Here is a 16,404-nt window from a genome sequence, read left to right on the forward strand (position 1 = left end):
TACATTTATGGTAGGTACAAAACTGTACTATGTTCATCGTGCATACAGCTGCAGTCATAACAGATGGGTAGAATCCCAAAGCTAAAAAAGGGGTGGTAGGCACTAGGTGGAACTAGGAGGAGCCAGGATGCCCTGCAAGACTGCAGTGGCAAAGCCTGCTCTAGTTTTGGAGTATAATGGTAGGTGGTAGTGCTTGGAGAAGGTATGCACAGAACTCCAAGTGGCTGCTTCCAAAATATCTTTGGTAGGAACTCCTCTGAGGAAAGCTGCAGAGGTAGCTGTGGCCCTTGTGGAGTGAGATCTGATGCCTGCAGGTACAGTTTTACCATGAAAAGAGTAACAAAAGTGTATGCAGTGGGCTATCCATTTTGAGACTGTCTCTTTGGAAATTGGCTTTCCTTGAGCTCCTATAGTATAGGACACAAAGAGTTGTTCCGATTTTCTGAAAGGCTTTGTTCTGTCCAAATAATAACGTAGCTGTCTGTGGATGTCCAAGGAATGTAGTAGTCTCTCCCCTTTGTTTGGAGGATTAGGGTAAAAGGTAGGTAAGTGAATAGCCTGATTCAAAGCTACCCTGGATACCACCTTTGGCATAAAGGATGGATTGGTTCATAAGGAAACTCTGTCCTGATGGAAAATGATGAAAGGCTGCACAGACATGAGGGCTTGTAGTTCCGATACCCTGCGAGCTGAGGTGATAGCCAGAAGGAAGGCTGTTTTCCAGGACAAATATTGCAAATCTGTTGAGGCAGCTGGCTCAAAAGGAGGTAAGGTCAGCTTTTCTAAAATGAAATTGAGGTCCCAAGCAGGTATTGGTTGTTTCCTTGGGGGTTTTATATTCTTAGCCCCTCTGAGGAACTGTCTTAAGAGGGGATGAGAAAATAAAGGAGGATCAGTGTTGTATTCTGCAGAAATGGCTGAGGCATGGATTTTGATGGAGGAGAATGAAAGTCCACTGCTTAGCAGCTCAGCTAGATACTGTAATATCTGAGGTAAATTCAGTATTCCAGGATTCTGGCCCTTTTTCTCATTCCAGGCACAAAATCGCTTCCATTTTGCGGAGTAAGCTTTCCTAGTAGAAGGCCTTCTGGCCTCCAAAATGACATCCTGCACCTCCTTGGAGAGTAGGGTCTGTTGTGAAGTTAAGGAATCTTCCATGCGGCCAGATTGAGTGTTTTCAGCTGACTGTGAAGAGTTTTGAAGCTGTGCTGAGTCAGAAGAAGAGGCATTAGAGGTAGGGTCCATGGTGGGGAATGCGTCAGGCTCCTCAGGAGTGGGTATCAGTGCTGTCTTGGCCAATCTGGAGCAATGAGAATCATCTTTGGTCTGTCTGCTTTGGTTTTTAATAGAACTTTGGGCAGCAGAGGAAGAGGTGGAAAGGCATAAACTGTCATTGTTGTCCAACTGAAAGAGAGAGCGTCCACTCTCCAGGCCTGTGGATGAAAAGTCCTTGGAGCAGAATTTTGTCAATTGGTGATTTTTGTGGGAGGCAAAGAGATCTATGTCTGGCCTTCCCCATGCTTGAATTATTTCTGTAAAAACTTGAGGGTGCAACTTCCATTCATGTGGGTCTGTCATATTTCTGCTTGAGGTTGTCTGCCAGTGTGTTTTCCTTGCCTGGCAAGTACTGTGCTTGAAGTTCGATTTGTAATTCCAGAGCCATGTTCCAAAGTGACATGGCCAGCCTGCATAGGGGGTATGAATGTGTTCCTCCCTGTTTGTTTATGTACCACATTACTGTGGTGTTGTCTGTCCTTATCAATAGTTGGCCTGGATGCAGAAGGTCTTTGAAAGCCATAATAGCATTTATTACTGCTAGCATTTCCTTTTGATTGATGTGTAGGTGCTTTTCTTTTTGGGACCATTTGCCCTGAATGCACCGATCTGTCATGTGCGCCCCCCAGGCATAGCCTGAGGCATCTGTTGTGATTACTTGATTTGCTTGAGGCTTGCAGAATGGGAGACCTGTGTTTCGTTGGCATGCTTGAGCCCACCACAGAAATTCCTTTTGAAGACATGGAATCAGTGGTATTATTGTTTCCAAACTGTGGCTGCGTTGAGACCATAGGTTTTTCAGGTACCATTGAAGTTTCCTCATATGCAGCTTTGCACATGGGATTAGTAGGATGCAAGATGCCATGAATCCCAGAGCCTGCAGGATTTTCCTTGCAGTCAGCCTGGTGAAATTTGCTAGTTTTCTGAAGTATTGAGTTAGTTGCCCCTGTTTCTCTGGCGTGAGGTAAGCCATCTGGGTGTTTGTGTCCGAGTTGGCAACTAGGAAAATTATTTTTTGTGAGGGTATTAGCCTTGATTTCTTTTTGTTGACTGTGTACCCCAGAGAATTCAACAACATTATTACAAAAGCCAGATGTTTCAGAAGTATGTGCTTGCTGTCCGCTTGGATCAGGCAGTCGTCCAAATATGGGTATATTTGTATCCCATGAAGTCTGCAGTAGGCAATTACTGATGCCAGGCATTTCGTGAATACTCTGGGCGCAGTAGAGAAGCCAAAGGGCAATGCAGAGAACTGATAATGGGTTGAACCTGCAAGAAATCCAAGGTATCTTTTGCAATTTTGTCTGATTGGGACATGCAGGTATGCCTCCTTGAGGTCCAATGTTACCAGCCAAGACTCCTTGCCCAGCATTGGAAGAAGCTGCTGTAATGTGAGCATCTTGAATTTTGGCACGAGTAAAAAAGTGTTTAGGATGGATAGGTCCAAAATAGGTCTCCAATCTTTTCCCTTCCTTGGTACCAGGAATAGCCTGGAATAAAAACCTTGACCTTGTTCTTGAGTAGGTACCTCTTGAATAGCTTTCATGTCCATGAGATCTGAAATTTGTCTTTGTGCCTCTGCCCTTTGATTGTGTGGCAGGTTTGGCATGCCTCTCTTTTGTGGAAGGGTGTGAAAATGGAATCTGTAGCCTCTGTTTATAATGTCCAGGATCCATTTGTCTTTTGTGACAATATGCCAATTTTTCGAAAATAATGCCAGTTTTCCGCCTAAGGGTGCTGCCATTTGAGCCTTGCTTTGCATGCAAAGGGGAAGTCATTGGGTTTGCTTTCTGAATGGCTGTGAACTATCCTCACCACCTCTTTGTGTAGGAGCTTGCCATTGTCTGCCTCTAAACGATCCTTGAGCTTGCCCTCTGCCCCTCGGGCGCCTGTATCTACCTCTTTGGGGTCTGTCCGTGGCTGGAAAGGACCAATTTTTGGAAGGTCAATTTCTACTGAAACGTGGAGGTTGTACCTGTAGAAAATCTTTTACTGTTTGCATTGATTTAGCCTTTTCCTCCATTTTCTTTAATACTTCCTCAGCTTTAACACCAAATAATACATCTTTTTGTGGCATCTAGTAATTTAGCTTTGACATGATCTGGTAAGGTTTGCTCCTTGAGCCAGGCATGTCTACGTATGACTGATCCTGTAACAGCAGCTCTACATGAGGCCTCTAGAGCATCAAAACCACATTGCAAGGTATGTTTACCCACTTGTTCTGCACTATGCATCAAATCCTGCAACTCCTTCAAGTCTGGTTGTTCAGGTTGTGACATTTTGCTTCTCAACTGTGATAACAGAAACTGTTGGTACTTTAACATATGGAACTGGCAGTTTAATGCCCTCATGGTTAAGGTGGCCGAGGTGTATACCTTTTTTCCCCACCTTTCTAAAGCTCTGGAATCTCTCTCTGAAGGTAATGGATTTTTAGCAGTGGAGGCCTTAATTCCCTTGGGGCTCTGTGAGATAGTTTCTGGGTCAGCCGCATGGCTTTTGTATAGGAATTGGTGTGAGTCAGGAACCCGGTAGTACCCGTCAGGCTTGACTGGGGCTGGAGGTAAAGAGTCTGGGTTAAGGCAGGCCTCTGAATACACATCATCTAGTATGTCTAAGACAGGAGGTATAGCCAGAGGCCTGTGCTGAGGGAGCAAGAGAAAATCCCTAAGCCTTTTCTTGGAGTCTGAGTACTCTTGGCCTTCCCAGTGGAAGTGTTCCCTCAAGGTATGCAAGGTTTCCCCAAAAGAGTAATCCTCAGGGGGGGAGACAGAGGGAATGGACTCCTCTGCATCAGAATCTTCAAAAGGGAAGTATGAATGTTCCTGTTCATCAGAGTGCTCTGAAATAATGGAGGTCTGGTCCGAGGAGGGGGATTCTTCCTCCACTCTGGGCCTTTTGTCCGGGAGGGGTTGATAACCCCTGATAAGAGTAATTAAATCCTCAGCCATTTTAAGCATCTGTTTTTTAGGCATGGGGCTTGGAGAAAGGCCCTGTGTAGCTTGTCTCTTAGAATGCATGGCTGCTTTAGACTTAGTGAAAGCATTGATGGAAAAAAGAAGAGGAAGGCCTGAAGACACCTTGAGAGGAGGCAGACCTGTCTACAATCTGAGTTTCACCGCCTAGAGTGGCTTCGGTATCTGTAGTCGGGGTGTGGGCCGAGGAGCCTGCGACCTCGGACACAGGAGACACCGCCAATGAAGTGTCGGTAGGCAGGGGCTGCGTAGGCGCCTCGCTGAGAACCGGACCACCTGTAGTCGGCTTTGGCGTGGTGTCGGTAGAGGCAGCAGACCTCGTGTGTCGGTCCTTATCTTTGCGTCTTTTAGTCAAAACTGGAGTCGGAGTATCCAACGACATAATGTAGTTGTTGAATGTAGCACAAAAACAACAGACCGAGACGTCGTGGTCTGGGCCTAAGCAAGGAATGCAGAGGGAATGAAAATCCTTATGCGGTATTTGCTTCCCACATGAAATATAATTATTAACTTTGTCTGACATCGGTCTGAGGCAAGAAAAGTGTCCCCAACGGGGTACTTAGCTTTCAAGAAGACTTCGGTTGCAAAATTTTCATAATTTCAGGAGCTGGCCGACCGGCACTTGCGAACTGCTTCTGCTTCAGGCACCGCGCGGCAAGAAAGACTGAAGAAAATGGCGTCGGCTGGTTCTTTTATACCCCTGTCGCACTGACGTCAGGGAAGAAGTGACGACAACCGACGCCGGACCTAGACTTTGGAATTCGGCCGACAGAGGACCCGCCTGACAGCAGGAGAACCCATCTGTTATGACTGCAGCTTTATGGACGATGAACATCTGTACTATGTTCTTCGTGTTTCACTGTTGCAGTCATTACACTTGGGTAGAGTCCCAAAGCTATGGTTGGGGGGCTGGAGCTAAACAATATTAGCAGCGGCTATGAGGCCCTGCAGAACTGCAGTGGCAAAGGCTGCTCTGGATTTAGAGTAAAGTGGCAGATTTTAATGCTTTGTAAAGGTGTGCACTGAACTCCAAGTAGCAGCCTCTAAAATGTCTTTGGTTGGTACTCCCCTGAGAAAGGCTGCCGAAGTGGCTGCCGCTCTGGTTGAATGTGGCCTAATGTCCTTAGGCACTGGCTTGCCATGCTGAGAGTAGCAGAAACGAATGCAGTGACCTATCCACTTTGAAATAGTCTGTCTGGAAATAGCCTTTCCTTGTGATCCTGCAGCATATGCCACTAGTAATTGTTCTGTCTTTCTGAAAACTTTAGTTTTGTCCAAATAGAATCTAAGTTGTCTGTGTACGTCCAAAGAATGCAGAATTTTTTCCCCCTTGTTCTGTGGATTTGGATAAAAAGTTGGCAAATTAATAGTTTGGTTAAGGGCTACATTGGACACCACCTTAGGCATAAATGTAGGGTTTCTCCTCAGAGAGACGTTGGATAACAAATGATAAAAGGTTCCACAGCCATAACAGCCTGTAGCTCTGACACTCATCTTGCAGAAGTTATAGCTAGGAGCAGAGCTGTTTTCCAAGATAAGAACTTTATATACGCAGTAGCAGCTGGCTCAAAAGGAGGTAGGGTGAGTTTTTCCAATACATAGTTGAGGTCCCATGCAGGCATTGGTGGTCTCCTTGGAGGCCGTAAATTTTTGGCTCCTCTGAGGTACTGCCTTAATAAAGGATGAAAAAAGAGTGGTGGCTTTGTATTGTAATGAGCTGAAATGGCAGAGTCATGAATTTTAATTGATGAAAAAGATAGGTCTTTGTCCAGCATATCAGTTAAGTAGCGCAAAATTTGAGGAATATTTGGTACAGCTGTATCAGTTCCTTGAGCTTGGTTCCAAGCACAAAACCTCTTCCATTTTCCTGCATAGGATTTTCTAGTACTAGGCCTTCTGGCTTCCAAAATGACATCTTTACTAAGAGGTGTGCTTTGTATGGCTACATTATCCACCATGCTGCCACGTTTAGAGTCCTGAGTTGGCTGTACAGAATCGGATTGTTTTGTTGGGACAGTAGGTGAGGTATTTGAGGTAAGGTCCATGCTTGGCATTGAGACAAGTTCCTTAAGATCAGATACCAGTACTGGCGTGGCCAGTCTGGGGCAATCAGAATCATTTTTGTTTTTCCTGCCTTACCTTTAAGAGTACCTTGGGGAGGAGAGATAGTGGAGGAAAGGCATATACTGATAGGTTTTTCCAGTTGAAAGATAAGGCGTCCACTTTCCATGCTTGTCTGTGATAAGTCCTTGTGCAGAATCTTTTTAGTTGATAGTTGTGAGGGGAGGCAAATAGATCTATGTCCGGGCGTCCCCATTTCTTTGTTATCATGCTGAAGACTTGTGGATCCAGGTGCCACTCGTGGGGATCCATGAGGTTTCTGCTTAGTTCATCTGTCAGAGTATTGTCCTTTCCTGGCAGGAATTGTGCCTGCAGATGAACTTGGTAAGTCAATGCTGTGTCCCATAAAGTCATGGCTAGTCTGCAAAGGTGGTAAGAATGCGTGCCCCCCCTGCTTGTTTATGTACCACATGACCGTGGTATTGCCTGTCTTTATCAGTAGTTGTCCTAGATGAATTAGGTCCTTGAAGGCTGTCAGGGCATTTTGAATTCCTGCCATGTGGGCCCCACAGGCATAATCTGATGCATCCGTTGTTAGGTTCTGACTGGCTGAGGGAAGTGTCAATGGCTGTCCTTTGTTTTGGTGACAAGCCTTTGCCCACCATCGAAACTCCTGTTGCAGGCACGGAATGAGAGTAATCATTGTTTCCAGGCTGTGGCAATGTTGTGTCCAGACACTTTTTAGGTACCATTGAAGTTTCCTCATATGCAGTCTTGCATAAGGAATTAGTAGGATGCAGGATGCCATGAAGCCCAAAGCCTGCAGAATTTTTATTGCAGATAACTGGGCCTTTGTTGCCATTTCCTTGAAATAGGTAGTCAGTTGCCTTTGTTTGTCTGGCGTGAGATAAGCCATCTGGGCAGTTGTATTTAAGCTTGCACCCAGGAATATTATCTCTTGAGAGGGTACTAGTTTTGATTTCTTTTCAATGACTGTGTACCCTAGGCATGTTAAAAGTCTTTTCACAAACGCCAGATGCTGTAGTAGGATGTCCTTGTTCTCTGCTTGAACGAGGCAGTCGTCCAAGTAAGGATATAATTGTATTCCCCTTTGTCTGCAGAAAGCAATTACTGGTGCCAGGCACTTTGTGAAGACCCTGGGGACAGTAGATAAGCCAAAGGACAGCGCAGAGAATTGGTAATGCTTTGAACCAGCACTGAATCTGAGGTATCTTCTGCATGATTGTCTGATTGGGACATGCAGGTATGCCTCTTTTACGTCTAAAGTGACCAGCTAAGCCTTTCTGCCCAGCATGGACAGAAGCTGCTGTAAGGTCAACATCTTGAACTTTGGTATATCCAGGAAAGTGTTTAGAATAGATAGGTCCAGTATTGGTCTCCATGTTTTGTCCTTTCTGGGTACCAAGAACAGTCTTGAGTAAAATCCTTGTCCCTGTTCTTGCTGTGGCACTTGTTGAATAGCCCCCATGTCCATGAGAGATGAGACTTGTTTTTGAGCCTCTGCCCATTGATTTTTTGGCAGGTTTGGCCAACCGTGTGCCCTTGGCAGGGTATGGAAGTGAAACTTGTAGCCTTCTGACACTGTTTAGAACCCATTTGTCCTGGGTTATAATGTGCCAATTTTGAGAAAAAAGTGGTAATTTTCCCCCTAAGGGTGCTGCCAGTACATAAGTGCTTGGTACTGGCAGGGGGAAGTCATTGGGACTGCTTCCTGTATGGTTCTGATTTGTCTTCTCCACTTTTGGAGGTAGAAGCACCCCATTGCTTAGACCTGTACGAACCTTGCGGCTGGGATCTGCCCCTTTGAGGACTGTCTGACATTAGAAAGGAACAATTCTTTGTAGGCCAGTGTCTGTTAAACCTAGATGGCTGTACTTGTAAAAAATCTTTGACCGTTTGCATAGATTTAGCTTTGTCCTCCATTTTCTTTAACACCTCTTCTGCCTTAACACCTAACAAGGTATCATGCTGTAATGGTGCATCTAATAATTTAGCTTTGACATGATCAGGCAGATTTTGTTCCTTTAACCATGCATGCCTCCTAATTACAGAACCCGTAACAGTGGCTATGCAGGAGGCCTCCAGAGAATCAAAACCACATTGCAAAGTATGCTTTCCAACTTGTTCAGCTGCATGCAATAAATCCTGCATTTCTTTGTTATCTGCACATTCAGAATTTACCAACATTTTCTATTTAAGCAGTGTCATGACATATTGCTGTTATAGGGGTAAATGAAATTGGCAGTTTAAAGCCTTTATAACGAGTAGCAGATGTGTAAATCTTTTTTCCCCATCTATCCAATGCCTAAGAATCTCTGTCAGAGGGGGTAGGGTTTTTTTGCAGTGGAAGCCTTAACCCCTTTGGGACCCTGAGAAATAGTTTCTGGGTCTGCAGCAGGGTTTTTGAAAAGGAATTTATGAGAGTCAGGAACCCTGCAGTATCCGTCAGGCTTAACAGGAGCTGGAGGTAAGGGGTCAGGTGTCAGACTAGACTCTGAAAACACATCATCTACAATATCTAATACAGGTGGAATAGCTAGAGGCCTATGTTGAGGCAGTAGAAGGAAGTCCCTGATCCTCTTCTTAGATTCTGAAAAATCTTGGCTCTCCCAGTGGAAATGCTCCCTCATGGTATGCAAGGTTTCCCTAAAGGAATAGTCCTCAGGAGGAGAAGCTGAAGGAATAGATTCTTCAGCATCAGAATCCTCAGGGGGTGAAGAGAACATTCCTGATCAGAAGAAGAATCAGAGGAAATGGAAACCTGATCTGAAGATTCATAGTCTCTCTCTTGCCTAGGCCTCATCAGGAGGGGGATGGGAACCCCTGATCAAGGTAATTTAAGTCTTCGGCCATTTTGAGCATCTGTTTTTTGGGCATGGAGACCTGTCCATGTGGCTGGTGAACTTGTTTCTTTGCTTTTAAAGATGCTTTAGTCTTTGCCTTTGAAGCTGAAGTCGGTTTAATGTATAACTGTTTAGGTCTGAATACATCCTCAGAAGGTGATGCCTGCTCAGCAGCTCCGGACCCATCTGAGGGAACAGTCTCCGAGGCTTAAATACCTTGAGTTTCAAGCAGCCTGAACAACTCCACGTGGGTGTCGGTAGCGGCCTGCGACTCTAAAGTAGCGGGCGTCAGGGGCTGCAAAAGCGCCTCACTGAGAACCAGCGACTGGCTTAGGAGAAGTGTCATCGTCGGTTTTGGACCTCGGTTGCCTGCCTTTTTCTTTTTCTTTGCGCTTTTTGTGAACTCCGGTAGTCCAATGGCTATCCGACGACATTGTATAATTAAATCTGTGCCCAAAATAGCTTAGTGCAAAAACGTACCGACGCTTAATAGTGCATTGGTTAAATCTGGCACAAAACCGACAACTAGAAACGTCGTGGTCAGGGCCTAGGCAAGGAATACAGTAAGAATGAAAGTCCTTATGAGTTATTTGCTTCCCACAAGAAATGCAATTATTAACTTTTTCTGACATCGGTCTGGAGAAAGAAAAAAGTTTCCCCAATGGGGTACTTAGCTTTTAATGAAGACTTCGGATCTGAAACTCGAGCACAAAAATCTCAGGAGTCGGCCGACTGGCACTTGCGAACTGCTTCTGCTTCGGGCACCGCACGGCAAGAAAGACTGAAGAAAATGGCATCTGCTGCATCTTTTGTACCCCTGACGACCTGACGTCAGGGAAGGGGCGACAGCAACCGATGCAGGACACAAAACTTTGGAATTCAGGCTGACTGAGGGCAACCTGGCAGCAGGGTTACCCAAATGTAATGGCTGCAACAGTGAAACACGAAGAACATCAATATACCTAAAGGACAATTAAGAATGACTACCAATAATTATACTTTCGAAAAAGATCTATTTTATCACTGCCTTATTTTTACAAAGAGGCTATAAAAGAAAAAGATATTAAGTAAGGCAGCAGAGGAAATTCTTGTTAGATGAAATGTTGACTTTCCACCCATCTTAGAATTTGGGTTTAAAAGTAAAGAGGATGCAGTTAATAATAAAGCGGTGAATTATAGTACATCATGTTGTTTACAAACATCTTTGGACAGTTTTAGCATTTCATCTATTATACAAAAGAAATTGAATGTGATTCCTAAGTTTATTTTCAAAAAGAGTCATGGTGTGAAGAGATGGTTACACAGGGATTCCGCCTTTGTGAATATTACTACTGCATGTCCCAATAAGAATAAAGGAATGTATAAGTGTTGGACATGTATAACATGCAGACTTGTGTTGGAAGGTCGCTTTATTAATTTACCTCACCTTAATAGGCCCCTAGGAGTTCTTGAAGTTTTTACCTGCAAGACTGAAGGGGTGGTTTATATAAGTGTGTGTTCCTTTTGTGGTAATTTTTATATTGGTATGACCAGTAGAAATTCAGAAAAATGAATTAAGGAACACTTATATGGCATCAAGATAAAAGATTATTGCAATAATGCATTAATTAGACATAAGTTAGAATGTGCAGAAAGCAAGCAGTTTTTATTTTCTATACTTGAAAGTGTACCTAGAGATTTTGAGGGGGAAATTATAAAGCTAAAATAGAACGAAAGGAGACACTGTGGCAGCTAGAGCTAAAAGCAGACATACCCCCGGGGTTGAATGATTCTATTAATGTGAAATGCTTTTTGATAAATAAAAGATTGAAAGCAGTTAAACATAATAGATAATGGTGAAGTACCAATTGGTAACATATTATCATCATAGTTTTTAGTGACAAATGTTTTAAGAATGTTCTAATGATGTTCATCATTATTTTTACAACTTACTTTTAGCATTATTTGAGAACAGATTTCTTAATGTGTTAATAAGGTGCTTAGTTTATTTAATTGTGAGGGCATAAATTAAGTGGTTTGGTTAATGATGGTGATTCTGATGAAGTCTTTCTGACAAAAGCGAAGATTAAACATTTGTTGATGCTAAAACCGTGGTTTGTTTAATGGTCCTGAGTTATTATAGCCTTGGTGGTTTTATTTTGTTGGTTTACTTATCACCTATCGCTTTGGAAGAGGTTTGGGTTTTTTTACTATTTTAAATTTTTACAAGGCTCTTCAAGTTTTTCTTATTTTGTTACAGTGTAAAGCCAGGATACGTTACGATTACAAAAGTATATTTTGCTTTAATATTAGTAGCATATACAAAGTCAATGATGCAATTTGCCCACTTTGCATTTAAAATACTTTTGACTGCTTATTATATTATGTATACATATTATACTACTTTACAAAATAATGTCATTTACTTCCAAGAAACTTTTATGCAACCAATAGGAGCAAAAACTGTTCTACTTAGTGACTTCTTTAGTTTAAGTATTAATGACAATACAGGGTTTATGCTACAGTTCTCTTACTAGTGTGGCACAGTCAACAAGCCTTTTCAGACAATTTCATAAGCTTCTTCTTGAGGAAGGGTCTATGACACTGGATCAAAAACTGATTTCAACAAATGGCTTTTACATGAAAATGCCATTGATAGACATCGGTTTTGTGGGGGGCTGCACCGCCCACACCCCCCGCTAAATATATATACCAACACCGAGATCGCACTACAATGAGGAAAGGGCAAATTTTCCGATCTTCACTGTACTGTGATCTCACAAAAATGATTACTATCAACAGCATTTTCAGTGTAAAAGCCATTCAATGAAATCAGTTTTTGATCCAGTGCCATAGACCCTTGAAGAAATATAACCTGTAACAGTAACAGTACATGGAACACATCTAGAGCCTGTTTACTGCATTTCCTGTGTTGCACTTAATTTAAAATCGTTTTTTTCTCTAAAAACTGCATTTTACCTGATTTTGGCCTAGCACTCTAGTGTGGTGTCATTTATTGCACTGTTGTGATTACTTTGCTGCTTGTGTATCTCTGCTACCTTTAAACTACAACAAAAAGAAAAAAAAAACAAAAAAAAAAAATCTTGCTTTTTTTCCACTTTCTGAAAGTTAAGAAAGTTCAGTTACAGAATTGCTGTTCTGAACTGTTTGGAAGTTTCTTGAAGGCCAGTGCTTACGTGGGCTAAAGGGAAGTCTCTCTGTGTTCACCAGTGGGAGTGGTTACTACTGAACAGCCTGCCTGTCCCTGGAGGAGTGGTTACTACCTAGAAGCTGTAGTTTTATTGGCCATTTTGGGTCAATTCTAAACTCTTTGATCTGCTTCTCTTAAAACCCGACTGCCTCGTGGTTTTGGAGTCTTTTCAGGCTTGCTAGTTGTTGCTGAAGCACCTACTAAGGGGAGAAAACGCTGAGAGAAGAAAAGGGGCCACTTTTGTGATTTTAAGTATTTTCTTCTGATTTTTTTGTTAAGTTTTACTGCTTTGCCGCCTACTTTTGGCATTTTCTGGCTTGCTAAAGTTTATATCTGTAACAGTAACAGTACTTGGAACACATCTAGAGCCTGTTTACTGCATTTCCTGTGTTGCACTTAATTTAAAATCGATTTTTTCTCTAAAAACTGCATTTTACCTGATTTTGGCCTAGCACTCAAGTGTGGGGTCATTTATTGCACTGTTGTGATTATTTTGTTGCTTGTGTATCTCTGCTACCTTTAAACTACAACAAAAAGAAAAAAAAAAACAAAAAAAATCTTGCTTTTTTCCCCACTTTCTGAAAGTTAAGAAAGTTCAGTTACAGATTTGCTGTTCTGAACTGTTTGGAAGTTTCTAGAAGGCCAGTGCTTACTTGGGCTAAAGGGAAGTCTGTGTTCACCAGTGGGAATGGTTTTAACACTGAACAGCCTGCCTGTCCCTGGAGGAGTGGTTACTACCTAGAAGAGACGTGTCCAACCTGTGGCCCGCGAGCCGCATGCGGCCCTCAGAGCTCTTCCATGCGGCCCCCGACCTCTAACTGCAACATCGATATATGCATGCCCTAAAACACTTTTTTTTTGTTTTGTGTTTTTCACGCCCGTGACCTATAACTCTGTCGGTGTGCGCATGCACCAAAGCACCCTTCTTGTTTTGATTTTTTTGCACCAAAGAAGGATATGTGTGTTCCCCACGGTTATTTTGTGCCAAAGAATCAGTGTGCGTGTGTTCTCACTGAAAAGGGACTTGTGTACGGATTTGCCGCTATTGCCTTTGAAAGGGACAGCACTTACCTGTGTTAATAGGTAAGTAAAGAGTAAGTGAGTACATGCATGAAAGCAGAATGTTTGTGTATGTGAAAGTAGAAGAAGAGTGTTTGTGAGTGTGTGTGTGCATGACAGAGAGGCAAAGAGAGATACATGCACAAAGAGGCTAATGACGATCAATCTACCTACTGAACACAAATAAGTTCTCCCACAAATATATCGTACATTAAAAGTAAACTTTCATTAAATTGTGGCTTTCATGACAGAGAAAGTGTTGCATTTAATATGAAATCATACCTTTCAACTGTATGGATTTTCGCTTCATCTTCCAATTTGTGTCTTTTGCTTAGGAAATAAAATTAAATTAGTCATCCAAGGTAATGCAGTTCCAGGGTGTAAGAATGAGACAGCAGCCTAGGGTTAATGGGTCAGTAGTGTATTGACTCTGTGGGACTATACCATATAAAGCTGAATTGGTTTTTTTTTGACAAAAAAAGCATCCAGCACTGTTTTGTCACTGGTGGGTTCTAAGCAGTGGCAGATTGGAGAACAATAAGTATAGCTTTGGTGGATCATCAATACTGGCAAATCAGGTGGGCACAATGTCATTTTTTAAATGTTGTGGGTCTTAGTGTGTGTGTGTGTGTGTGTGTGTGTGTGTGTTGGGAGGGCTGCAACAGTAGATGATTATTAAAGACAGAGACTTACGGACTGTGGAGAATGTTTCTTTGTTTCAAAACCTTATACTTGGGTACTAGGCATGCCAAAAGTAGATTTTATAAGACATAGCTTCTTGCCATTTGCAGTGGATGGATATTTACATTTAATGGATAATGTTAGCAGTATGAGTGTGGTCTTCTAGGGATCTGGAGGATGCCAAGTCTACCACTGCCAGTGTCTTGTAAAGTGACTTGGAAATGGATATTGGGGTGTTACTGAAAAAATACAGCAAGTGGGTTTGAAATATAGTTTAATTAAACAAAGTGCACTTGCAATTTGCAGGCCATAATTTAATTTATTTCAGGTAGTCCAGATCCTGCTAGATTGTATCCCATTAGACTTAGGGAGAGCTATCATTCCTGGGAAATGAGCAGCCCTAGTTGCAGTGAAAGCTCTGTGGTTGTTTGCAGGTAGGAAGTTGCAGGATGTGGATGCAATGAGTTTTATTTATTATTTTTAATGCATTTGCCCTTTCAAAGCATGTTTTTCTTTGTTGCAAAAGAAGGCAGGATTGAATGAGACATATAATGCTTAACTGACAATGATGGGATAGAAGGATTATAAGTGATGTATAATGTTTGCAGCTACAGTTGTTTCAATGGTGTCTGTGATGCATAACTATTTTTGGGCCTGTGTCCCACTTTTATTTTTCTCTTTCTCCAGATTTCTTGCTCTAAGTTTGAGAGGTATGGTTCCATACTAAATCAGAAGGTTGTATTTACCTTGGAAGACTTTTCAGCATAATTACGAGAAACAGAGACTTTTTAATATCTTTGCTTATTTCCAATATAAACTCCCATGTAACCTTGCAAATAACCTTATTAAGCTACTTTAATTCTTTTGGAATTGACTATGCTTCATTGGTTCGGATGTAAGCATAGACAGCTAATGTGACAGCTCAGTAAACTGTAAGTCTGTGAATAACGTCTGCACAAATTAAAATGTCTGAATGTCAAATGGCTTTAGATTGGAGGGAAGTTATATGTTTACTCCAGTAAGTAGTATGATCTTAGAGAGTTTATGGATTTCTTATTGATTTACTTTTTGCTGAACAGTTGTTTGCTAATTTATTGATGGTCCTTTTGGTGGTGGGAAATTGGATGGATGAGTCCATCTCTAGTATGATTTTTTTTCAGATATTTTTACTTCAGACAATTTCATTCAGTGAGTGTGTGTCATGTGATTACTGAGGTTGCCTATTTTAGAACTAGGGGCTCCTTTTGTGAGAGTGTGAGTGTGTGTGTGAGTGTGTGTGAGTGTGTGTGAGAGTGTGTGTGAGAGTGTGTGTGTGAGAGTGTGTGTGTGAGAGTGTGTGTGTGAGAGTGTGTGTGAGAGTGTGTGTGTGAGAGTGTGTGTGTGAGAGTGTGTGTGAGAGTGTGTGTGTGTGTGTGTGTGTGAGAAAGAGAGACATTTAATATGTATACTGAATATATTTTTGCAAATGGAATTCTTAGTTAAATAGGCCCCTCTTCTTGGGCAAGTAGACTTGAGTAACCAATATTAGATCTTGGCCATCCAGCTAGGAAAGCTTAGTATGTGGATTTTCCATCCATTGTGATGAAGGCTATGCTACTTACTCAAGGAGTACATTTATGGCTATCCATCCATTTGTCATGTTGCTGAACTACATTGTTTGATAATGAGAGGAGCTTTTTACAGAATTTGAAGTTTTTGTATCAAGAACCTGTCCATACAGAGTGGCTTGTTTATGTTGCAGTGAAGGCTGTTGTCTTTGTAGTGAGCGTTTTAGTATAACCAGTATTTCTGAGGTGGAGGAAGTCTCTTAAGGCCGGATCTTTCTTAGACTGGAAAGCAAGCCGGTGATGAAAGTTATAGGGACCAGTGAGAGACAGAGGAAAGCAAGAAGCTTTTTACTCTGGATAACCTAGTGAACTTAGTCCTTTGACTTTCTTGTCAGGAATGGTTGTAGTCTTTCTTTTGGCAGGGTGTTTTGCTGAGGCGCATGCCAAAAGGGGCTTTGCACTCAGTAATGGCTCTTATAAAGGAAGAATACAGGGATGTTATGACCTCCTTGTCCCTGGATGAGATACCCTTACTAGTGAGGTGGGCCATGTAAAAAGCTTTTCGTACAATGGAGAAAACATGGCGGTCAAAAGTCAGGTTTCTATCAACCTGGGTGCCCAAGCACCTCACAACTGATTGCGTGCTTACAACATTGTTATTAATGTGATAATTTGTGGGGACATCACTCTCCCCAAAGGGGATGATGATGCATTTTTGGCATTTAGTTTGAGGCCATGTTTTTTGCACCAGTCAT

At 42.3% G+C, this 16,404-nt stretch overlaps 1 protein-coding gene across 1 annotated transcript in view; it reads right to left on the reverse strand.

The window, feature by feature from the left end:
* The window catches only part of SEC16A (SEC16 homolog A, endoplasmic reticulum export factor), a gene marked incomplete in the record, with an annotated part of 1,997,470 nt that overhangs the window by 1,151,057 nt on the left and 830,009 nt on the right, over nt 1–16,404 (reverse strand).

The sequence above is a fragment of the Protopterus annectens genome, chromosome 16.part0 (genome assembly GCF_019279795.1).
Source record: "Protopterus annectens isolate FY-2018-M chromosome 16.part0, PAN1.0, whole genome shotgun sequence".
NCBI classification, from domain to species: Eukaryota; Metazoa; Chordata; order Ceratodontiformes; family Protopteridae; genus Protopterus; species Protopterus annectens.